At 43.4% G+C, this 26,176-nt stretch overlaps 1 protein-coding gene across 15 annotated transcripts in view; it reads right to left on the reverse strand.

The window, feature by feature from the left end:
* The window catches only part of CADM1 (cell adhesion molecule 1), a 442,451-nt gene that overhangs the window by 257,644 nt on the left and 158,631 nt on the right, over positions 1-26,176 (reverse strand). The window lies entirely within an intron of this gene.

Genomic DNA, 26,176 nt, shown 5'->3' on the forward strand with positions numbered 1-26,176 from the left:
ACATTCTAGGATGCCTTTTATGTTGTTGTCTCACGAGCCGTGGACAGGAGGACAAGGGAATTCTCCACTCAGAAAATACTCAATTATTTTAATAGGATTACATTTTAGATTGACAATGTTTAAAATAGCCCCCTGAATTTATTAGCCTGCCAGCACTTCAAATAAGTAATTTTAATGCTAGGATCTTTTAAGTTTAAGTAAATGACTGGCAGTGAGTCAAAAAAATTTCCTCCAGCTTTCTAAAACACAACACTCCAGCTATCAAATGGAAGTTCATGAACTCAGTAGTAAGGACCTTCACACTGGGTTCTCCACGTCTATGATTTGCCACATTTTTAAATACATGAGTTTCTCTGAACTTTTATTTTTTATGACTCCTCTTTGATTTCCAAAAATCATACTCTGGCTTGACAAGATATTGGTTGACTGCAAGGTTCAAGTGAACCTGTGACAAAAGTACCCTATTCTTTAGTCCCTAATGCCTTATTAAGACTTCCCCTTTCACCCCACCCGTCCCTCCTCTGCTGCAGATAAATCATGAACTGCATAGAGGACCTACCACATGCAAGATCCTGGATTAAGCGCTCTAAAATCAGCCAAGTGATTTGCATTTCTCTACTCTGCCCAGCCTGGGTTGGGATCCAAGCTCCACTATTTCCTGCTACCTCCCACAAGTTTCTGAACCATCCAAGCCTGGTTTTCTCATCTGCCAAATGGAGAGAATAGTTCTCCGGTCACACAAATCTTAGGAGGATTAAGTGAGATATCTGTCAACAACACTGAATAGTGTTGATGTACAGCAAGGATTCGCTTGCTATTATCCCTTACTGTTACTGGTTTTCACCCACATTCCCACTTGAAGCCACCAAATCCCTACCCCAGTCCCAACTTTAATGGACTGAACCACACTCTGTAAGAGATTTTCTACTAAAAAGGTGAGCTCTGATTAGAGGATGGTCATGGATGTTTCACTTTTTCATGGTTGCTACCAAACTCCATCGTAATATGGTAAAGCTTCCGGTTAACGAATAACCTGGGCTGGGAGGCACACACAGCCAAGGGTCTGGAGCAGGGGTTGGCAAACTGTGGCCTGTGGGCCAAATCGAGCCAGAGAGCTAAGAACGGTTTTACATTTTTCAATGGTTGACAAAAGAGTAATATTTCATGACATATGAAAAGTGTCTGAAATACAGATTTTCAGTTTCCATAATAAAGGTTTATTGGAAGACAGCCATACTCTCTACCTCGTGTATTTCCCATACCTGTTTTCACATTACAACAGCAGAGTAGAGTTGTGGCAGAAATAATACATGCGTTAGGCCTGTGGGACATACCATCTGATTCTGTACAGAAGTGGTGAACATTTAAGAAATCTGCAGAACCTTCTGAAAACCCTACCTGGTACTGCTTGAGTATCTCCACAAAGATGCTCCAAGACAGGGCTTAGACTAACCTCTACCATGGTCATGGGGGCTCTGAACTTGACAAAGGAATGTTCTACTGTTCATCTGACTCATTGACCCTCTCCACCCATTAAGTTAGAAAAGAGTTTATACGTATATACACACTCCTATAGAAATGCTCACTTTGTGCGCGTGAGACGATACAAAGCGGGCAAGACAGTCCTACATTTGTTTCTCCTGATTCTGAAATCCTGCCTAGCTTTTAATTTGGGTAGATTTCGCTACAGCTTCTTCCAAAAATGCTCCTTGCATCATAACTCACCTTCTTGAGCTTCATTGCTGCTTTGCTCTCAGGTAATAATTGCGCTTTTCATACTCACTCCCCACCCATTTGTTGAATTTTGTTTCGGGGCGGGGCGGCGACCCAACTGGCTTTCTTGTCTTAACTCTCTGGCTCCAAGTCTCAAGTTCCTTTGTCAAGTACTCAGGGACTCGTAGGGGGCTTAACTACAGCTGAGGTAATAACCATGACAATGAATGTAATTGGTTAGCTCTGCCCGGGGAGCCCAAAGCTTGGACTTGATTCTCAGTGGACCCTTTAGCTTCTCTGTCCCATGAGTTGGCACTTTATGCTCTTGGATCCTCATTTTCTTAGCTGGCTCTTCTGATAACCATGCACACATAGCCATCTTCCTGTGCACCCCAGTGGTAGGAGAGCCAGTGCCTCTCTGTAGGAGGATTGATTATTAAGGTTCCGGAACAGAGGGACCAGCTGACTCGTCACGCGATCCCTTCTGCCGCTATGGTAGAGCGTGGAATGCGATGGCAGCACACTTGATTTCTGAGGAGGGAAGAAAGGCCCTCTTTCAGTGGTCACTCAATAAATTAAAGAGCTGTTATAAAAGGTACCCGAGTCCGATTTGACCTTTGTTCTCTTCACTTTACTATCAGCTTCAATGCTCTGAATAGCACGGGCATCAAAGATATGAAAGAACAATGGAATCCAAGTTATTCTTCTGGCAAGGGAGAAAAAGGTCCGTTGGAGAAAGCTGCTGGGCAGCACCGAGAATTCTATGTCCTAATATACCACAAAACCTGGCACAGTGGTAAGTTCTAGAAGAACTGACAACCTCAGATGGAATGTTTCTTCCCAGGTGGAGAGTTCTACCCCACAAGACAGGGTAATGCTTAAGACACCCAAGACCTGCCCCAGAGGTAAGATGGAAAACTCCGGCACGCTGTCAAACCACCATTCTGACCTTGTTCAGTCTGTTCACGACTTGAGAAGGAAAGCCTTTTCCTTTGTCCCTTTCCTGTTTGGGGGGAACCGGAGGAAGAAAGCTAGGTTCAGACAGGCAAGCCTGAGGGGGAGGCCCAATGCTCTCCGGACTTAAGATGCTAACACCATGTTAAATTCCACGGTCATGCCACGTCTGCCAAAATCTGCCAGTTTTTCGTCCTCTGGCTTATTCTGAATATTTCTGCAAAAACAAATCTTGACTACGGAACGCTGTCCTAACTGCGTCCAAAAACTGGTGGATAACCAGCAGTTTCGTGGAAGAGACAAGTGGAGGAAACAGGAATATAGCAATACTGCAATTCCACATCCCTGAAATCCCTCTTCACCAGAAAATATTTACGTCCCAAATCCTAATCAGACCCAAATAAAAACTTCAGAGTTGGAACACAGAGGAGCTTAAAAAAAAAAAAAAAAGAACACGCTTTTTGCCAGCTTGCTTTTCCTCAAAACCATTTTCCTGCCACGGATTTTATCTCTTACCATAAAGACAATACCCGTAACCAGAAGTTACTTGTAGACAGTACACCCAACTCATCATCAGGGCGAAGAAAAGGAGGGCGTTTGGGGCAATTTCCCTACTCTCCATCAGAGGAAATATATCACAGAAAGGAAAAACCAGGAGAATCTCGACTAAATGCACAGCCCCCAGGCTCCATGTGAAAGAAAAACAGGACTACAGAACATCGGGGGCTGGGTGATGGCGGGGTGGGGGCGGGGAGTGTGCCTGGACCCTGAGCAAATGCATTTAGCATATTAGTTGTCCTAGAAAGTCAGAGGGATTGGCAGAGCACATTTCTGTTTTGACATCTGGCCCATAACAAAATTACTATTGATCTGTTGTGAGCTCCCAGCAAAACAGTATAACCTAGTCTCAGAACAAAGCATCATACACTAAATAACAGGCAATAATCATCCTTTATTTGTGCCTTTGGTCCAAAATCACCTCTTTGCTGGTGTTCTGCTTGGTCCATTTTAGGATGAGCTTCCTATTCCTAAATAGAGGGGTCCAGACTTTTTTTTTTTTTTTTTTAACCCCAGTACAGGATTTACCAGTACAGGAATTCTACCAGTACAGGATTAATCCTGTCTTTCAGTAGCCCGGTGGCAGCAACAGCATAATGCTGACATCTACCTGGAGCACACACTTCAGTTTGTTGTGGATTCTAGAAACTGACAGGACAAGCATTATTTTCCAACATCTGTTCTACAGGCAGTAGGGGGAAAAAAAAAAAAAAACAACGATGAAACAAATCAGACAGAACTGTTTGTGGAGGTTTGGGAGGGGTAAAAAAAAAAAAAAAAAAAAAAAAAAAAAAAAAAAACAGAAGAAAAACAAACCATCTGCCTTATGTCTAATATATTTTCACGGCTCTAAAAAAAAAAATTATAGATCAGTGCCACTCACAAGTGACACTAGTTTCATTAAAATGATCATTGAGGATTTTCAGTGGGCTATATTTTTCAATGATGCTACTACACCATTAGAGTTTGTTCCAAGGCACCACACTCCTTTTACAGCCTGGTTTAGCTGGATGCTGACTATTTGTTGTCCAGACTGGTAAACCCCCTCCTCGTTTCAAGCCTGGGCCATATGCACCCCCAAAATACATCACTGCCTTCTTTTTAGAACAGAGCTGTATTAACCAAGAAGCTATCTGATGGTTTCTTTTACCTGCATCAGTCAAAAGAAGACAAATAATATAGATCAAGTGCACCTGTGCTCTGGACTGCATTGATTTGTTGCATGTGTGGTTAAATCCTGTCAAGCAGTATTAAAGGTGAAGCATTATCATCAGAGCACCTACTCCGAGAGGCATCCAGGGAGTTATCCGTGGACCTTCTACCTGCCCTGCACAGCAGCGACGAAAAAGACTTCTCAAACCCATCCTCTATGAGCCCCCAGCCCTTCCAGCAGGGGACCCAGTAAAAGGATTTCATAATGAAAGGTTAACCAGGTGTTCATTACCACTAAAGAGGAAACTGGCCAAGAGGTAAAGGAACGAGGTGGAAGATATATATATATACTGGGGGCTCAAGGAAGACCACGTTCCCAAAGGTTTGGTGCCATGGCCATTTTACAGCGGCTCATCTAGGATGGTTTAGGTAGTCAAGAGGTGGACCGGATAGCTGCTCTCTTCTAGAAACTGCTCATTACTTCAAACGTCTTTGCCTCCTCCGTCCTACCCTTACTGGCCCGTGGATCACGGATCCGCGTAGATGAATACACTGAGAGGCACTACACATCTCTATTCGTGGTCTCCGAGGATGTGGTAGGCTGACAGACTGCAGCTTGAAAGGCCCAATTCTTTTAAGTTTTGCAGAGATGTCCACGTGCTGACCTCAGCAATATTAAAGGCATACGATTATTATGCAAAGTCACGAATGTACACTCATTTCAGAGTTATCTAGGGGAAATTGTCAGATCAACTTTAGTGACAAAGCACAGCCAAGTGGTGTTTTGAGAGGGGGAATCCATAACACTCCAGTAGCACAGAAGGTCTTTTAATAATATCTGCACTGAGAACATGAACAATTGCTCATTTTTTCCCGGTTTATTTCTTCCCATCAAACCACGGGAGTAGGGTTCTGAATTTCTAAAGCAAATCACACTTTTAATAAATTCTGTTATGCCTTTATTACAGGCTAGTAATTTAAAAACAAAAAATCTGTTCCCTCTGTTAACAGCTCCACAAATTCAGCTGCACAAGTGGCAAAAGCTAGGAAATACAGCGACTATGTATCCTGGTTTTGCCAAGGCAGGTCTGATTTCAAATACTCTATCCCTTTGGAACCCATAAATCATGGAAATGTCTCAGAACTCCACCCACTTTAATGTCCAAGCTATATTTTCAAGATTCCCATCGACACGTGGTCTCGGCAAAATAATGTCAGCATGAACTTTTTTCTCTTCCCCATAATCTCTTGTGCTCTAATTTTGGTTCAGAATATGTAGTCACTGTACCAATATGCTAAGCAGCAAACACTTCACCTCCTGACAGAGCTTCTCCCTATCCTACCACACATAATACACGCTCATTGTTTAACTACCTATATTCTCATAGACCCTCAGCTCTTGGAGGGCAGGGATTCTATCTGTCTTGTTAACCATCAATTCCCAGTGGTGCCTAGCACATGACAGGTGCTCAACAAATACTTGCTAAAATCGTGAATGAAAAATAAATCAAATACAAAGAAATTATACCCTCCACCCAGGAAAATCTCAAGATAAGAAGTGCAATGGGAACCTTTACTACTGGAGAAACATGAACTGTGCCTCCTCACACCCGAGGATCCATGTATCTGACGCTATACAGATGGCAAAGGGGAATCTGGAGGAAACGCCACCCACTCCAGAGACAGCACTAAGTTCAGAGGGACCGGGAGGTCACAATTTGAATGATGACCCTATTGACTCGGGTTCTCGAAGTCTTCCTCCAGAGCTTCTGAGAAAACTGTGGACACTCAGTGTCCCTTTGGCTTTCACTCTTCTAGTATAATAACCAAGTCAGGTTTACAGGATTTTGGGATTCAGGATTTTGGCAGTCACTGTTCTTAAAAATGTGGAATAGGAGCAGACCTGTCTTCTCTTCTGGAAAGAGAAGAATCAAACCAACGGCTAGGCCTCCAGGGAATTTAGTTGCCGCTTTCTCGGTTCCGTCCCTGTAGGCTTAGAACTCACGTGCATACATGCTGGCTGAGGGTATCTCCCATTGCAGGAGGAGGGTAGGATGTGTCATACCTTCCAGAAGGATAGAACACACCAATCAAAGTAAGGGCATGTGCCTCGGTGCCTTGAAGGTTTGACCACTCAATTATAAAAATGGATAAAGTTTAGAGATGTGGAATATGCCCTTAGGCAAAAACAACATTAAAAAAGCGAGAAAGCTGTCTGATTTCTACCACAACATTTAATAATTTTGACTCCTACATGGAACTGCAAGAACACTAGAGAGACAGTTAAGCTCACTGCTTGGGAACAGTGGGTGGATTTGCATCAGGACATTCAAGAGCAGGCGGGCGATTTTTTTTTTTTTTTTTTTTTTTGAGTGAGAGAAATTGCTCGTTTTGGTATGAAATTTCTTAACATGATCAAATTTTACATGAAGTGAGCAAGATACGGACCCTCATTCACACCAACCACCTGGATGCCACAGGCTAATATTTTCAGAAAGAAATACGGGCTCTGAAATCAATGAAAAGCCATGCTAGGTCACCTTCAGCATCCCTCTCGTTATTTTATAATCCCCAAATTATGTAAAACCACATGTGGCAACTCTGGAAGTCCTGAGCGTTTCAACTGATCTTAAGTTCAATGAACAACTTATAATCGAGCGCCTAAAAAGCCACACCTATAGGAACAAACAAGAAACGTGATCGTTCCCTCTACCCTAAGCTGATGGTAATAGGTTCCTGAATGTGTATTGTTCCTAAGAGTTGGGCATGGCACTAGGAACCCCAAATTCTGTGATACATTAGGATCCGAACCCTGCCTTCACAGAATTCAATCCACATGGAGCCAGGTGAATAGGCAGGAAACTATAACAAAGGGTATGGGAAGTACAGGCAGGTGAGACGCATGTGCTAAGTGGGGAGGGAGAGGAGAGGAGGTGCAAGGTGGGTGGGGAGTGGCGCATAACATGGAGAGATCACAGAAGCCTACCTGGGACCAGGTGGAGGAGCAAGGTCAGGAATGGTCCGACAGAGCAACTGACTTCTGAACTGAATGATTCGGTGATTAGGATGTCAAAGGAGAGTCAGGGCAGAGCAGAGGACAAAGGCATAGAGATGTTAAAGCATTTGATATACAAGGGAAGCCAAAACAAGACTGCAGTTGTGGATGCCGCACTAAATAGACAGTGACGAGCAAGGATTAGACTCTGGGGTGTAAGTCAAGGGACCCATGAGTGGACATCACAGAGGATGATATATGACAAATCATTCCGTTACAGCTACTTAAAAGCAAAAAGGCCTACTTCTCAGCTATGTGTTGAACACAGTCTGTGGTCTTCCAACCCTGAAATTCCGTGAGTCACTAATTCCAAATCCCAGCACCCTGCACACCATCCCCCCCCAAAAAAAAGCCACAAGATAAGTTCAGTTACATACAAGAGACTAGATAGAATATGACCACGTCTCCATCAGTGCAGGTACATTAGTCAAATCCAAGAGCTCCCCTTCCCACTGGAAGAGCTAATGTAGCCTTAACAACAGGCACCTACCACAGGCAATGATTTATGACAGATCAGCAATCACGCATATTTGTTTCATTGGATTTACTCCTCCTAGAACTAGCAGGGAAAAAAAGAAAGTAGGAGAACACTTTCAAACTGCTACCTGCTTTGCCGTTTGCCAATCTACACTAAGATGCTAATATTCCCAATAAACAGGCTTGTCTAAAAGTAACTTCATATCACAGCAGCTCTTACAAAAGGCCATTTGCTTCTTCTGAAGCAGGAGGCTACTGGCATTAACAAGGATAAGTGCAGCTGTTTAGTCCAGCACCCCTGAGGACAGGATACATGATCTAACACCTTTTACTTAACAAGGTTCCAAGCCAAAAGAGTACTTTCATCAGCATGTTTATACGCTTACTTGCATATTCTAATGCTAACAGTACCAGATGACAGTTTCAGAAGCAGATACAAGAGGGGATCATTTCTCCTCCAAGCATATGCCAAGGCATACATCCGAAGAAAATGTTGCCTTATTGTTCCTCGTACACTCCAGGACCTCTTTCACTGAGAACCAAGTTTAACTATTCTGATGCCAAAGTCAAGCAGATAAAACATTCTCTGGCTCAGAGCCAAAGGCTCCCAGGATTTACAATTAGGTGAATGAAGGGAAGAGATTTGAAGACCAAGAGAAAGAACAAATCTGCATGTAGAGATGCATTTAATAGGCCTCATCCACTAACCAGCTTCTCCAAAAGCCCAACACCGTGGCCTTCTGACCATCGCCCCCACCGCCACTTATTATATTAATTATGCATCAAAAATAATTGAGGTTTTGATAATTGTGCAACCTGAGCACAAAGCCCCAAAGCAGCGTAACTTGGAATCTTCTCCAAAGCCCTTTGGGTTTGGAAGCTACAAGGCAATGGTTCTGGTCCCAGCTATGCCTCTCTCTCTGGAGTTCTTAATATCTGGCAAATCATCAGTAACCTTCGATCTCAATTTCTCTCACCTGTAAAATTCAACGATTACACGTGCCACATGCAAAATTTTTCTAGATGGAATAAAAATGATTAAACACGTGGTTATAAAGGGTTTTAGTGTCCTCAGAAGATAATATATCTCAATACTGAAGAATTATAAATATCCCCAAAAGGGGGGGGAAGCATTTAATCAGGCTTTTAAAAAATATATTTTTGCATGTCTAGTATGTACCAAGCATTCTGCTAAGTTTGTGGAAGCCACGGTAAAAGAGCCAAATCATAATATTCCCAGAGTCCCTACATTTCAGATTACTGGGGAACATGGTCATGAGATCCATTAAGTTATAACCTATTCCGCCCTATTCCACGCTACAGTAAAAGAATAGACAGAATGTTATAGGAGCAAAGAAGGGAGCACCAATTTTTCTGTATCATATCTAGGTATGAGACGCGGTAGTTGGCTGGGTTTTACATACGTATTCTCTTTCTTACAAGTCACATTCTAATATCCAAATGAACACAGTTGGTAGCCAACACTGGGTCCATTAACATAACTCCAGGTGGAATTAAAGAAACATCGCTCCATGCAATTCCAGTAATGAAAAACATAAAAGATGAAAATGAGTATAGCTGCCAGCCAAAATCAAACATAAATCCCAACCAACACTTCATGACAAAAACAAAATTCATTTGCAAAAATGCATTCAAGAAGAAATCAGTAAAGAGTTAATACAGCCTTCTACAAACTTAAGAGAAAAATATCTCTATAAAAACATACATGTAATATGGCTACAGATCATTGGTTAGCTGCCAGAAAAGTGATGGAATATGGTATAGTTTACTTATTTCTTTTTAATGGCTCCAACATTCCACCTGAAAAATTGGTCCCGGAGCTGTATAATTGGGGATAAAAATTAAATGACAGTTTCCATTTGTCATGATGAAAGCTGATCACTTGTGTTTTTTCATTTATCCACGCTGCCTAAAGTGGTTCCTAAAGTCTACCAAGCCAATCTTTTCCCTAACAGTGAAAATAATGCTGTTACTAAAATAAAGGGAGAAATGGAATAAGCTGTTGGCATCTGAACACACATTTCATTCAGGTTCCCTACTTTTTGGGTCTCTACCTCCAAAGAGTCTCAAGGGGGAAGCCAGATGACAACTTCTGGGGTCCCATTAACATGATCTGAGAATAAGCCACTGATGGGTTCCATTGTTTTAACTTATCAATACTATGCAATTACTACTATTTCACATTGTCAGTAGAAAATCAACTCCTCTTCATCTTCCTCCTACGTAAAAGGCTGCTTAAATGGCAAAGATAGGGCCAGTAAGCAGATTAGGGCCCCGGAGGGAGACACTCACCCTGGATCCTATTAAGGAAGGAGGGAGTCCATGGAGCCAAGTGTTGTCACTGGGGTTATGTTTTGGGGGACAGGGATGTGGAGGGGGAGGGGGGGTCTAAGTATGAGGCATGGTAGAGGACCACGGGGGACTACAAGAGATCAGTGTGACAAAGACACTTCTAATCTTAAAACACGAAGTTACATGAGTTTGGCCTTTGCTCATTCTGATCTCAGAGCTTATTTGGAAAGAGGAAGGCAGTCTCTCACAAATGTATTTAAAAGCTTAAAAATAGATTTATGTCCCACTGCCTTGAACTCTACACCTTCCCTTTCATTCTCAAAGGGGCTGGTTTGAGTTTGATTGGATTTTCGACAGTGACCTCTGAGGACACGATTCAAAACGAGAGTGGAACCAAGTAAGACCAAATAGGAGTAAAAGAGCACTAGCTTTAGAGCCGGACCTCGGCGACTGCTCCTCTCGATGGCTGCGTGACGTCCCAGCAAGTAATTCAGCCTGCCAGTGTCTCAGTTTCTCGTGCAAACATTGGAGATTATAACAGGATTAGGAATATTCAAGGAATGCGTAAATCGCCTGGAATAATGACTCGCGCATAGCGAATCCCTAGTAATGTTACTACTATTACTATGAGGCCGTGTAACTGCAGTTAAAAAAAAAAAAAAAAAAAAAAAAAAAAAGAACCATGTAGTCGGGACATAGAAATACTAACCAGAAATTTAATAAAATTGTAAAGGTACTGCTTCCAGACAGAAGAACATGTGCAATCAAGCTTAGAAAACTCCAGGGTGATTATTCATATGAAAGTATTCACTTTATAAAGACTCAGCTTTGGAAAGCACTCCTCGTGGTGGTAAGTATTTCAGTTCAAAATGGTGGGACTACCGAATGCCTGTCAGAGATCAAGAACCACAAGCGGTTCAAGACTGACCAAGAGAGCACCCCTGCCCTCAAGGAACTTACAACTTTATACCGTTTACAGAGCACCTACTATGTGCCGGTGGCTGTGCAAAATGCACCACGTGCTTTACTGCTCTTGATGCAAGGAGCCAGGCCTTGTCCTTCCCATCCCACAAAGTCAAAAGCTAGGACACAGGAAAATGAGTTACCGGCTACACTGTTATGAAGCAGCTGAGATTTGACGCCAAGAATGTTAACCCTTATGGGTCTGACTTCAAAGCCCGATTCCCGCTAGCACATCACACGGTCTTCCGTTTACTTGTAATTCATCAACTACTTGCTGGGGACGGGGTCAGGCAAGTGAAAGCTCACATGTTTGGAACTGGTGCCAAAAGATGTTAAACTAGAAACAGCCACCGAGTGTTTCTGAGATGAGAGGAGCTTTGGAAAGGCCATCCCCCTTTGTAGATTAAGGGATGGATGAAAGAACTAAGCCCCAGAGAGGCTAAATAACTCACCCGAAGTCAAAACAGAGTTTCATGACTCAGATTTTTGTAAAAGAGGTGTCATTTTCGTACTGGTTTACGCTGTAACTTGTCAAACTACTATCCAAAATGAGGTAAACGGGAGAAGCCTAACAGGACCCCAGAGGCTCCAAAAGAGTCGGGCTGGAAATCCAGACTCAACCAAGAAGCAGCCAAGAGCAGGGTGTCCTGGAAAGGAAGTCTTGCGGGGGGGGGGGGGGGGGGGGGGGAGAAAAGGAAACACTCAAATCAGAATCAAAGAGCCATCATCAACCTCTGCCCCTACCCTCCAGAAAGCCCAGGCGGAGACCCCTGGGATGTGTCAACTAGCCAAAGGGGGTACAGAGCTAGAACACCGATAAACAGGTCAACTCAGATATAGGTACAAAGAGGCTTTGGGGATTTCACCAAAATAGGTACGATCTATTCCGTTAAGTCTCAAAATCAGGTAAGTATGGTAAAGCCAAACAGGTCGTTATCCACATAGCTCCTCTTATTCTTAGGACCAGTGGAAAGTATACTATAGGACGACTACACTGTGATCTAGGTTACAAGGTCTGGACAAGGGTATTCGGTGCCAGTGTTAGTTTCTAGCTGGACTGTTGGTGTCTATATTTCTTTTTTTTTTTTTTCAACGTTTTTTATTTATTTTTGGGACAGAGAGAGACAGAGCATGAACGGGGGAGGGGCAGAGAGAGAGAGGGAGACACAGAATCGGAAACAGGCTCCAGGCTCCGAGCCATCAGCCCAGAGCCTGACGCGGGGCTCGAACTCACGGACCGCGAGATCGTGACCTGGCTGAAGTCGGACGCTTAACCGACTACGCCACCCAGGCGCCCCTGTTGGTGTCTATATTTCAAAGAGGCCAGTGGAAAGCATGGGGGCCTTAAAACCCACAAGTCTGATTTTGAAATGTGGATCTGTCATTTATTAGCTATCTGGCCCAAAACAAGTCATTTAATCTCTGAGCTTAAGTCACTTTCTTCACCTGTAAAAAGAGAAACAATCCCCAGTTCTGGTCTCTCCAGGACTGAATAAGAGAACTAAATTCTCTTGCTGGTTAGTGGTTTATTGCCTCTCAATTTCAAATTCACCCTTGATGTCTGCTCTGTGAAAATGGATCTGGACCCTTTAAATATTTTCCCCTTAACCCAAGGGCATAATGTCTGGCTTTGTCAGTAGAGGGCGCTAGAAGGACACTGCAGAAGGAACAGAGCTGCTCCAACAACCGTCCCCTGAAGTGCGGGGATTCCCCAGTTCCCAGGTCCTACAGACCAAGGCGACTTGGTCCTGCACAGGCTTGAAGCTTCGCCAACACCCTCCCCAGGCAATGTTGTGTCAGAACGCCCCAAGGAGACACCTTCCCCTGAATGGTTTTCCCCAGCATCCTAGAGGGATCTGGATCTCAGTCCGGATCTCAGCCTGGGGTAGGAGGAGGGGGGCTGTCCTTTGGATGCCCTAGCTGAGCCACCCCAGTGCCCTGGCTGCTGCTTATATTCTTTAACTGCTCTTCCTATATTCTTTACGTCTCACTTTGCTTCTCACTAGCAAATCCCTTGTTGCCCCAAACCCCTGTTAAGGTGAATAAATGAGCTTTCCTGTTCAAACTACCGTGTGGCTTCTCTCTTGACTGGACCCAGATTAATAGAGTTTCCTCGACTAGTGTTGGATATACAGCACTGCATATCCTAACTGTAAACGCTGGGTTCTTCTCAGCCCCATTCTTAAAAGACAATCCTTTCCCTTTCTCATTCTGCTTTGACCAGAACATGAACTTACTGCACTGCAAAAATCCCTATATAATGTAAGTGGAGTAATGAATAAGAAAAGAACGCCCCAACAGTTTCCACCAAATTTCTGATTAGAGACAATGAAGGCTGCCGCACAATTAAGCATCCTCTTGTTCAGCGTGCAGCTTACAAAATTCTTTCTGCAACTTCCTTGATTGACCTAAAAACAATGTGACAAAGTGTGAAAATGCCTTCTTTTTACTTGCCAAGGATATTCCCCAAATGATTGAAAGAATCAAATTCATTAGCATATGAAACTTTAAAAAAATGTTAGTAGCCATTTTATTTCCTCATTTCTCAAGTAAATAAACCATAATATTTTCAAGGGGGAAAAATCCTAGAACACGGGGAAGGTTACCTATCCTAGACTAACTGAGGAATATTTTGGGGACAAGGGTGAGATCACCACTCCCAGGGAAAGAATGAAACACAGTGAGTTGAGTAGCAACATTACAAAGCCAACATGTATTTCCTCACTTTGTAAATGTACCTGCTTAATCCTTGGGTAAGGAATATAAAAACGCATTATTCAAGATGTCATGTATTGTTGGCACATATCGTGAAATAAAATTATAACAAAAATACAGAAGATCTCAGACGTATTAAGTTCCTGTCTTCAAATTCTTTATTTCCAATCCTCACAATTATTCTTCCTCTAAAAGGAAAGCTGACACAATCCCATGTCATCTGTATTTTTACTGCTGTCTCAAAGTCTCACCTAATTATCAATTTAACAAGGAGCAGAGACCAAGGAAGGAAAAAAAAAAAAAAATCTCATCTGTTAGGCAGGCACCTTGTCCAATTTCAAGAGCCAACCCCCATCTTAAAACACCCCAAAATAGATACTGTGAGCCACCACAGGACCCCAACATAAAGCAAGGCTCCTCATTAAAAGTTGGAACGGACCCTGCCAGGGATGCCTGCAGGGATGCTCAACAAAAGCATACATACCCCATGCCTCTTCTGACCTAGATTAAATTACTGACAAAACGGACAGACTACCCAAAACTGTGAGCAACGCAGCCTGCCAATGAAAATAATGATTATGCTTGAGTACAGCACACATGCTTTCTGCTCAGCTGGTCAGCGTTTTCAGTTCAGGGGGCTTGATGGTCTTACCAGCCAACCCCTTCCCTGCCAAAACCAATAAGTTACCTTCATTTCTTAAGCCCCCTCAGGGCATTGAATTACTATCCATTTTGCACTTAAGGTCAGTCTTGTAAAGCTGTTTCATCCCCCTGGAAAAGCCCTAATCAGAAACAGCCCCTACTTAAAACTCAGATGGAAGAAAATTCAAGATTAGGTGTGCTTCGTGTAATTTTCCACTGTCAGTCTCTCGTATTTGCATTCTTTTTTTTTTTTAATTTTTTTTTCAACATTTATTTATTTTTGGGACAGAGAGAGACAGAGCATGAACGGGGGAGGGGCAGAGAGAGAGGGAGACACAGAATCGGAAACAGGCTCCAGGCTCTGAGCCATCAGCCCAGAGCCCGATGCGGGGCTCGAACTCACAGACCGCGAGATCGTGACCTGGCTGAAGTCGGACGCTTAACCGACTGCGCCACCCAGGTGCCCCTCGTATTTGCATTCTTAAAAGTTGCAACCACTGCCTGAGATGGCCAAGTGCATTTCCTGGCAATGTCATCACTTAACGTTCTCGCTGTTTTAGACGAAAACATGTATTTCCCTAAGCCATGGTGTAACAGAGCAATATTTCAAAACGGCTTAACTTTATAGTTCTGAACATTCTAGTGAGTTCAACAATCTTGTATATTACAGTGAAACGAACACATACACACAACCCCTTAAGTGTGCATTGTGTTGGATTTTTTTCATCTTATACCAGGGAGAACATGATTCTGCCAGATCTCTCTAGAGCAAAACAAAACCTGTTCAGAAAACGAACAAACCTTGGCCCTTTTTTTCACCCGTCCATTCATTCATTCATTTAACCCATTTGTTTATGGAATAACCTCCCACTCTGAAAAGCTGTTAAAAACTCTGGGTAGAAAGGAAGCCCTTTTTACCCCACCCTGTGTGTTTCCACACTACGTGGGAATCCGGCACTGTCACTCTTTTTGGACCTAGCAAATTCAACCACCAAAAATTATGGTCCTCTGCCCTAAGGAGGGGTCTGACAGGTGCCAGTTTCAAAAGATAACTTTCAGGCCTTAATGGAAGATGCTGCCAAGAGTACCGTTCCAATAAAATACCGGTCCCCAAAGGCCCATCTTTCTGTCTGTTTCTTTCTACCCGTATACAAGTTTGGGTTCCCAGGCACACTCCATCCCGCTAATATGCCGCCCACAATTCTTAACCATCCAGAGTTTTATATTCCTGGTTCTAGACTGTGCTTCCACTCTAGTAATACGGGAGGAGGTAACCGGCTAAATGCATCTTTGATGTTGATGTGATCTTTCCAGTTACTGAATGTCTCATTGAATTTTACACTATACAACTCCAAATGCAGAAAGCAGACGATTCATTTTGCTAACTGTTGTTCAGTATAGATAGCCAGCCCCATAACTATACACTTTGATTTGGTACATGAGAAAACGTATTTTTCATTACATCCCTTATCCTCCTAATGACATTTCCAAACAGGATTTTAAGAACTGTGAAGCAGAAATAAAATTATGCTCAAGTTCCAAATTGATCTCATGGAATGGAAAATGGCCATCATTGCCAGGGCGTATTAACGGGACTCAAAGCTAGCAAGTTTCCAGTTCAGAAAAATTTCTCAAGTAATGATCATCTTTCAAATGCCCCTGACATTACCAATCACAACAGAAATTCTTTGATGGACCTAAACAGGCTGACGAGGTGCTTCCCACCCCCTGTCCTCCCCCCCACCCCCACCCCCCTGGCCGCTGCCTCTCCTCCCCACACCAGCTCCTTTGTGCCGCACCCAGCCTTCACCAGCAGCTCTGGTGTGCTTCCTTCCTTTTCAATAATGAATCAGGGCTAACATTTCAGTTATCTGGATTTACACAAAAACCGAAAGGAGCCATGAAATTGCTTCTGTAAAGCACGTTCTGTGGTGACTTTTAAATAGCTTTAAGAATAATTTGGAAATAAAAATACTGCTGTAGCAAGTTTTATGTCTTCTGCACACATATGCCGGAGCAATTTCTTTCTCCCAGAGATAGAAGGGAGGACAATGTCTAAACTTCGTAATACACAGCCAATTATGTCCCCCTGTCATCTCACTTGTATTAATTATCTGCCTTCCCTAAGTTATCAAGACCTAAGAGAACACTAACAGCCGCTTACTTCACATTATGGCCGTTCCACTACAGAAAGGGTGGTAATTTATCTCTGCGCCTTTGTGCATTCACACAGGTATGTAAAAATTCAGCACAATCCCAGGCTTTCACCACTTGCAGCCAGTTAGAGAGAGAGGTCAGTTACTCACAGCCACACGGCTCCAGGTCCCCTCCCTACCGCCCTGAATTTGCTGAGGGTCCACCGGAGGTGCAGTCTGTGTTGGGATTTAAATGCTGATTTGCAGCCAAACCCTCAACTGCAGTGAGTTATATGAAAACGAAAACATTATCGGATTATTCATAGAGCAGCAATAACTATTATTTATTCAAATGTCCCCTACAGACCACTGACCGTTATGAAATATCCACTGGATTCAGCTTAAGACACCAGCAATCCCAACAAAGAGGCTCTTCTTGAAGGGGCCACACCTTGAGCCTGAAAGTGCAGGAAGCACCCAGGTCCTGGATGATTTAGGCAGAAGACAGGGGTTCCTAACTGGAGGCAGGGGGCACTTCTTTCCTAACTACAGGGAAACAGTCAGAGGAGTACATGTGTACAAAGGACCAGTACGTCGGGTTACAGTCTGGAAAACATTAAAAGCCAGTCCCCTCAAGAGAGTCCTGGGAAGAGAGGACAGGAGTGCATCCAGTGCTAGAAGAGAACAAAAAGTTTCCCAAAATAGCCTCAAGGCAGGAAGCCGGTTGTGAAGGGGAAGGGGGGGGGGGGAATACTTCCAATAGTGAAAGGTGTCAACTTTCTTAACCCTGTTAATTTCTTATGTAACTTTCGAGGTTCAAAGGTTTTCTGGGGAAAATCCTCCCCAAAGACAAGCTGACTTACACAGGGAATAGAGCGAAAAGCTCGGCTTTTGATGCTGTCTTGTCTAGGTGACCCAAGGTTTCCTCCAATTACGTGAGCCAGATTTCCCTTCTAATCCCCTTGGCCAGAAGCTAGGAAATCCAGCTGAATTCTAGCTCTCACGAACTGTACTCTAACCTGGAAACTAGAGGTGAAAGTCAAGTGCTTTATCTGCTCAGATGAGCAGCTTCCCTCCAGATCAGGAGCATTTTAATGAAAGGAGACTTAAGTGAATTGTTGACATAAGCATTACATGTTGTCATTTAATATCAACAGTATGTTTGATTTGTACACAGTTATGAAATGTCATTCGGACCAGAGAGTTATATTGAGGTTTACCACATTATAGGAATGGATTTCCAGAGGGAAGTGAACTGATCTGTCTCAAAATAAAATGTGTTTACATTAACACTTGGGGGAAACAGAGAGCCCTGCAAACATAGATGGAGAGATAAAAAGAAGATCGGTGCAAAACTCAACTTGGACAAACAATAGAATGAAAAACAATTTCTGGGCTCGGTGCATATGTAATCTTTCACTGGATCTTGCAAAAGATCAAGAAAAATGCAAAGTGTAAGTTTATATGGTAAAGAAATAGCCCTACTGGGAAATATTATACTTCAGTCTCCAAATTAATTTTTAAAAAAGTTTAATGTTTATTTATTTTTGAGAGAGAGAGAGAGAGAGAGAGGGAGAGAGAGAGAGAGACCATAAGCAGGGGAGGGGCAGAGAGAGAGGGAGAAATAGAATCCGAAGCAGGCTCCAAGCTCCGAGCTGTCAGCACAAAGCCCAATGTGGGCTCGAACTCACGAACTGTGAGATCATGACCTGAGCTGAAGTCAGACGCTAAACCAACTGAGACACCCAGGTGCCCCTCCAAAATAATTTTTAAGGGGGAGGAAGATGGGAGGGATGAACATGGAGATAGAAGAAAGGATTCAGGAGGTAGCCTCACCTTCTTAAAGGTAAAAAAAAAAAAAAAAAACAAACCCAAACCTATAAGCATCTAACATTTGAATGATAAAATCACATTAATTAGTTGGATTAATTTTATCTAATTACTTGGTAATTAGAGGAAGAGGCACTCATCGTGGGGTACAGGCTTTGAACGGTTTCTTCCCAGAGGTGATGAGGAGTTACACCAAAAACTTACTTTCTTCTCAAGGATCCAAGTCAAAGAGGCAAGCTCTCATGACCATTCAAATAAGTATCCACTTCTCCCAAGCTGCAGCCTAAAAGATGAAGTTTAAACACTAGAATTCCTTAGCCCCAAGATTAACCAATTGAGCTAAACAAATACAGGCATATTCCAAAATGGATCACCTTAGATAGCCTCCTAGATCTAAAAGGCACTCCACCCAACTTTTATTTCTTTAAATGACTACGTAAGCTTAGCATTTTGATAGGAAAATGAAGATGGAACAGAAGTAGGTGTCCTTTATTGGTCACTTCTAGAATGCTCTTTAAGAAAAAAGACCTTGTGTCTCCAAGGACTCGGAAACAAAACTGACCCAGGTGTCTCTCCTAGAGTCCAAGTCTTCCAGTTCTAAGCAATTTAAGTTAACTCAAAGGAAAACCTGAAGGCAGCTCTCACAGAAAACAAACAAAAACAAAACAAAAAAACCACCAGGAAAGCAAACAAAACAAAACAAACCTGCGCAATGAGCCTTTGTTTACAACAGATCTTAATTCTTTATCCTTCACTTGAGGAAGCTGTAAGGTCTTTGGCACCTGGCTAAAAATAGCAGAAGTAAAGCAGGTGACAAAGATGAATGGCTCCCAGAGACACAATTCAAAGCAGAGGAATTTAAGAAAAACTTCAGCCGTGTGTGCAAGAGATACTTTCCTGCCAGGTAAATCAAGGTGGAAGCAGACTGCCCCTCCTGCAGCAGCAGACCAATCTGCCAGGCTGACATTTCTCTTCAGTGTTTCATGTTCACTTCTGGGCTATATTTTAAAAAATATTTTCAAACCCTAAGAAGCTAGTTTTGCCACAGGGTCAAGGGAAAGAGTTGCAGTGTAACCTCATAAAATGGAAAGACACTACATCATAGCCCCTTTCAAATTCCTTGAAAGCTCCTGGCAAATTGACAAACCAAAAAGCACATTACAGTCCAGGAGGAGATGGGACGCACGGTGCATGCCTGCCATTCCGGATCCGAGGTCGGTGGGGATCTAGTTGCCCACCGTCGAGGCCACACCTCCTCCCTGTGAGGCTGAGAAGGCTGGATCCTTCCTCAAGTTTATTTCAGGTCGGGCACCGCAGGAGACGGTCAGAGACCATTCCTTTAAGCAAATCTCCTAAAGATGCGCCTCTTATGGTACTTAAATTGTATGTCCGCCCACCAAGCCGCCTTCAGAGGGACAAGTCTTGCACCCCATCTTCTGGTATTTCAGGAAGAAACCATTTCCCTGCCCCTCCCAGCTTTCTTGCTGGTTCATCCTCTAAGAAGGCACGCAAAACAAAAACTTTCAACTCCTTAGAGTTGAAGTGGAGAGAGTTTCAGACCTTCCTTCCATCCCATGGAGCTGGCGTAACTTCTCCAACCGGCCAAGAATGGAAAGGGCTCCAGAAGGGAGGAGAAGTCAGCTCTTTCCACGCTTCCTTTTTCAGACTCTTTATTAATATCCCTCCTGCACCTCATCAGCTACCAACTCTAGGTTCTTTCATTTTTTTCACAATTGCAAAATCAAAACACAAATTCAGAAAGTCTCATTCATACACAAAGCTCCAAAACTCATGAGCAACCGCCCATGAAAAATTCAATCATTTCTTTCCTAATCTTTAATGCATTTTGAAAATACGGGGGGGTGGGGGGAGGAAGGTGTATGCAGGAAGGGAGGAGTATTTCTAACAGAAGCACTTCAAAGAAAAAACTGGGGGGAAAAAAACAAAATATCAAGACGGGGACTGGGGGGAAACTCCCACATGTACTCTAAGATCTGAAAATATGAGCAAAAGCCCTGGAATGTTCAATGACTCAACTGTGGAAAAGGTTCCAACAGAGTCCAGAACCTTAAGAAAACCTTTCAGTATTCAAGGAAAGCCACACTGTTCTGTGACCAGCACGGCCAACGTTCCTACCAAAGCAGCCTCTTCCCTAACTGAAGAGAACAACTTTAAATTATCTTCCCTGCAAAACCAAAAGAAAACCGTCTTTTCAAATGCTCTTCCTCCTGAGAGGAAAGAACCTGTTAATTTGTTGTGTGCCCAACATGGTGAAATATTTTACAGATCGCTAACGCATTAGCATTTCTCTCCATTCACAGCAACTCAGTATCCAAAGATCAAGTTGACACAGCATTCACACTCTGCATGCTTATTTGGAAATGCCAATAACTGGCAGGGTCCAAAAGCAACCTCAGGGTTCAGGCTAAGTATTCGGTAAGAAGCGGAGCCACGCTTCTGCCTTTCGTGTCGAACGTCCCGTAGATGGAACAGTGGCACACTTCCTGGACAGCAAACAGAACGAAGGTGGTTGGGGAGGGGAGAGGTGGTTTCTTGGTCATGCATTCGCTTTTAAAAATCAATGCTGGCAGGGGCGCCTGGGTGGCTCAGTCGGTTAAGCGCCCGACTTCAGCTCAGGTCACCATCTCGCAGCCCGCGAGTTCGAGCCCCGCGTTGGGCTCTGGGCTGATGGCCCAGAGCCTGGAGCCTGCTTCCGATTCTGTGTCTCCCTCTCTCTCTGCCCCTCCCCCGTTCATGCTCTGTCTCTCTCTGTCTCAAAAATAAAACGTTAAAAAAAATTAAAAATCAATGCTGGCAGAAAAGCTACAGTCCTAACAGTTTCGGCAAAAACCTAACACGTTTGAGTCAAGTCTAGTGAAGCAGATGTGGGCCCTTAGAGAGAACACTTCCCCCCAAAGATGCACTGTTGTCACTAATGGAGAAGAATAGTTGGAAATGGGTGGCAAATCTGTGCAAGGGGGATCTGCCCATTCTGTAAGATAGTACAAAACATATCGATGCAAAATGGAACCTTCACTTAAAATCAGGAGGTGAAAATTTGACTCTTCAATGTTATAGCAGGAGGGACACAACTACACTTTTTTTTTTTTTTAATTACAAGGTCACAAGCCATATTATACATACAGAGGCCAAGGCATAACCTCAATATGACTTCGTGTAAGTTTATCTTAAATCAGAGGAGTTTGAGCGAAAATGTTTAAGCAAAAAGAAAATTCTTAAGGTCTCATTAAACTACCATTAAAGGCTTAGCCCTTGTGTATATAGATAAGACATACGATCCGCTGCATGTTACAGTGGGAAGAGCAATGCACAGGAAACGCAAAAACCTGAGCTTTGATCCTGGTCCTTCCACTATCTATGATTTTGGGTAAATCACTCAAATCCCTTATAAAGTAGGGATGGTAATCCCAGTCTGCCTCACAGGGTTTTTTGCAAGGATCAAATGAAATAACACGCGTCACGTGTGTTTTAAACCTCAAAAACACCCCATCGATTTACTATTTCCAATTACAGTCATGTTAAAATTAGGCACACTGGAACATCAGTTAGCCAAACAACCAAAGGACTTGCACGGTTCCAAATCTACCGCTTTTCTCCTACTGTTCCCTCTGCTTAAAACGCTTTGCCGCCCCGTAAGGACAGGAACCTCGGTCTTACCCACCTCGGAATTTCCTCAAAGTTGGCACAGTGCCTCGCACAGACTTCATTGTCTACTCACACATACTCAGTGTCTACTAATGCAAGCTACTAAAAGGGCTTTTGCATACATTTCCCTAACCCCCTCCTCGATCCTACGAGGTGGGCTGCAGAAGAGGAAATCTGCTCGGAGAGGTCAAGTAACTCTACAAAGTTCAAGGCAGAGGCACATACATGCCAGGATCAGCATCTAAGCCCTGGTCTTTCAGTCCCCAACTGTTCTTTCCTCTCTGCTGCTCTCCTCTTCACATTGTAGGTGCTCAACAAATTGAATTTGATAGAAGCCTTCATTTTAACCATAATGTTACATTAAAAAGACGTAACTTGAAATAAGCATTTGCGTGTAAACTAAAATTTCAAACTAGACTTCTAAAATCCACAGGCTTCACCTACACAGGAGCTCCCCCAAAAATGTGTCTAGGATTTGCAGACAGACCAAAACACAATGGAGAAATTCCAAAATTTCTGAGTAAAGAGGTAGGAGAAGAAATCTGGAACCTTTGGTCTTGCCAGAAAAATCCTTAAATAATTCAGCTCCCGTTTGTTTAAATAATTAAGCAATTGCAACTTTATTTAAAGAGCACTTACATGAATCTAAATGTCTAGGCTGCCAGGAAAGTGGAACAGACTTTAAAAACCTCCCCCCCAAATCTCCTCTCTGAGACGAAAACCAGCCTAAGGAGTTTCAGCCTGATAGGTAATTGTTTTGTAAAATTAAAAGCCACAGAATATTGGAGTTTAGAATGGAAAATGTCATCTCAACCGTAACACTAATAAAAACAGCTAATGAATAAGCGCATTCTGGCAAGAATATATAAAAACTGCAAAGCCCAGTGTGGACAGTGCAGAATACAGAAGGAATCCATGTGAAGAAACATCAAATGAAGGATTATCCTTATTTGTGAAGAATCCATTCCAGCAAGAAATTGAACTAGAGACCTTCTGCATCCAAGAACAGCAGGACTACCTGTGGCACTCGCAGAGAATAGTTCTGGGCACACATTCCAATTCCCCTCGAAGTCTTAGCCGAGAAAGCCACAATCCGGTGTTCGGGGGGCACTAACGGCACCCCTTCCGAGTCTCCGGAGAGTCTCCAAACCACGTCAAGCTCCAATCTTCAAAAGCATAAACGCTTATGTGCAGTGAGTAACAACAGGACTAAAATTAAGGGCATTAGAACAGTGTGGGATGCGTTTCCAGTATGTTCTACAGCAAAGAGCAAAAAGGGGCAAGGCCTTCACAGTGAGACGCAACCGGGATCAAGGCCCAGCTTTGTTACCTGTGTGATCTCCAGACCCGAAAAAAAAGTAATCCATCCAAGACTCGCTTTCCTCATCAGTCAAATGGGGATAATCACAGACACGAGTCAGGTTGTGGAATTCAGCGAGACCGTGAATATGTAAAACACCTGGCAGACAGGGTGTGTTCACAAATGTCAGCTCTAACAACCACATGATGATACACCCTGCCCTGTCCGCGCACGCATTTCTTGCAAGTTAGAAAACCAGTCCCTAGCCTTCGCCTCCAATCATGCATAAGGTCCCTTTTGTCCCCATCCGCACTTAGCACTGCTCTCATTTATAGGGGTTTGGTAAGCCCACACGTCTTCAGGAACACTGCTTCTGAAACTCACAACCTCAGTAACATCCCACCAGCCATCTCTCCCTTTACCAGATCCTCCGGAAGAAGATGAAAGGCCAGCCCAGATATCAAACTCAATTGCTATTTCCACATTTACAGATTTCTAAGTTAAGGCCTACGTACTCAAAGATCTAATAGATTTTTTTTAATTAATCAAAGCCCTTCAAAGTTAAGGCAGAGCAGATACCAGCCCCCCCTTTCAACTTCATCTTCGCGGATGACGCATAGCAAGACTCCACAATTCAGTTAATCACTCATCATGTAAACAAAGAAACCTCTCGAGAGCCAAAGAGCAACATGTGCACGGATTCAGGATGCAGAGGGTTTTTTTTCAACAGGAACAATGCAATCTATTCAGTAGAGAAGAGCACACCGCGCCAATTAAATATGTTGGGTTCCATAATTATAACTGCAATAATGAATGGAAAGGAGTGTTATTGCTGCACAATGCACGTCTGTATCCCAGTCGGCAATTTGTCCCTGGTCTGATCCCTTTAGATTCTTCCTCTGATTAGATCTTCCTGCAGATTACTCTCTACTACAAATGTATCTATTAAGTTGACTCCCCCCACTCCCCACCCAACATAAGGTTTAGCTTTAACAGAGAAATTTAAGCACCTCCCTCCCCCAAAATAAGTATGTTGTCTGGTCACAGCTTTGTATTTTCTAAAACATTTGTAACTACCAGGTCGCAATTAACATTTTCCCTAGTAAAAGCAAAAGCTAGGAATAAGATTTTCAGACCCGCCTTTCTCTCCCCAAAAGAGACACAGAGCTCTCCTCCCCACCCACCCCCACCATCCCCTAAGGCAAGAGGCAGGCTGAGCAGGCAGGGTCTTCCCTCCTGGAAAGTCCAGGGGAATGGGGGGCGTGGACCAGCTGTGAACCTGAAGAGACTAAATTGGAAAGACTTTCACACACAAAGTTAATTCAGAATGGCTTAGTCACTGGTTGCAACCATCTCGGAAATCTGACGAATTTCATTCTGGACCATATGTGCATACGGTTTCTCTTATCCTCACGCTTATGCTTCAGTGGGTTCAATAAATTTTAGAAATAAATTACCTCCCAGTACTTCACCGTAACAGTCAGACTTCCTGGCCTTTCCACACTCAGGCCAGACTTTCTGTGTGTATGTGTATAATTTGTTTAACCTTCTATTAAACCCTCTGCTGATTTCCCACAAATAGGATTTAAATTTTGGAACCGTACATGTACTTAGATGCTTTGGTACCTGCAAAGCAGCACCCGAACCACTGGCACCTTTCTTCCTCCCCTCCCGTCGGCAGGTAGGCTCACAAAGAAGATTCTGTTTCTAGAGAAAGCTCCCAGCAAAGCTCGGGCTTTTTAAGCATCTCAATCTTATCTCCTGGCACCAAACGCTAGGGCCCAGCCCGTCTGCACAGGGTTAAGAAGGCCACACACCCGCTCCTGTTCTTTTCATCGAGGGGCACTCCCCAGCGCAAACCTCTTCCCGTTGGCCACGGGCATTGGTTTGTCACAACTGTAAACAGCTCTTAAGATCAGTCCCAAAGGCCAGGCTTTGCAGGTGCAGCAAGTGTGTCACACAATACGATATTTACAAATAGCCCGAAACAACACGACTCCGCCGCACGCAGCTTGACTGGGAAGTTTGACAAAATCCTCTCCCACAAGGAACCAAGTGCTGTAGGAAACACGTCTCAGGGTCTGCAAGCCACGCATTAACTTTGCACTGGGTTTTCAGAATTCCCCCTAAAGATCTTCAGATGCACTACACGCAGTCTTTTTTAAAGGGACAATAAACGGTGAGCACAGAATGGTAACAGCGGTAATGAAACTGTCTGAGTAATTAACATGGCCAGGCATCGTCCTATCCTCTCCCGTCTCTGCTCTTTCAACACTGCTGCTGTGTTTCTGGCCAGGATGACTGAAAGGGAAAGCCACCGGATACTGCCCACACACCAGAAAGAAAAAGAGCACATCACTTTGGTCACTGGCTACTCCCCATTTTTCTTTCTCCGAAACCCTTATACAGCCACAGTCTGGTTGCTTTCAAGTATATGGATTAATTTATTTCAGGTTCCGAGCCTATGAATTTAGGCTAATTTGCATGGCTAAGTAGAAACGCTCCGAACACAATTAGACAAGAGATCTTTAGTAGGAACAAGATCTTTAGTAACTCTGGGTTAGAGACTGCTAACCTAAAAGAGGATTTCAGTGTGGGAGTTCATTAATTCATTCAATAAATATTTATCGGACCCCTAACATGTAAACGGCACTGTGCTAGGTGTCATATAAAATTAATGTAGCTACATATATATAATAAAGC

This window comes from Felis catus, chromosome D1 (assembly GCF_018350175.1).
Source record: "Felis catus isolate Fca126 chromosome D1, F.catus_Fca126_mat1.0, whole genome shotgun sequence".
Lineage (NCBI taxonomy): Eukaryota > Metazoa > Chordata > Mammalia > Carnivora > Felidae > Felis > Felis catus.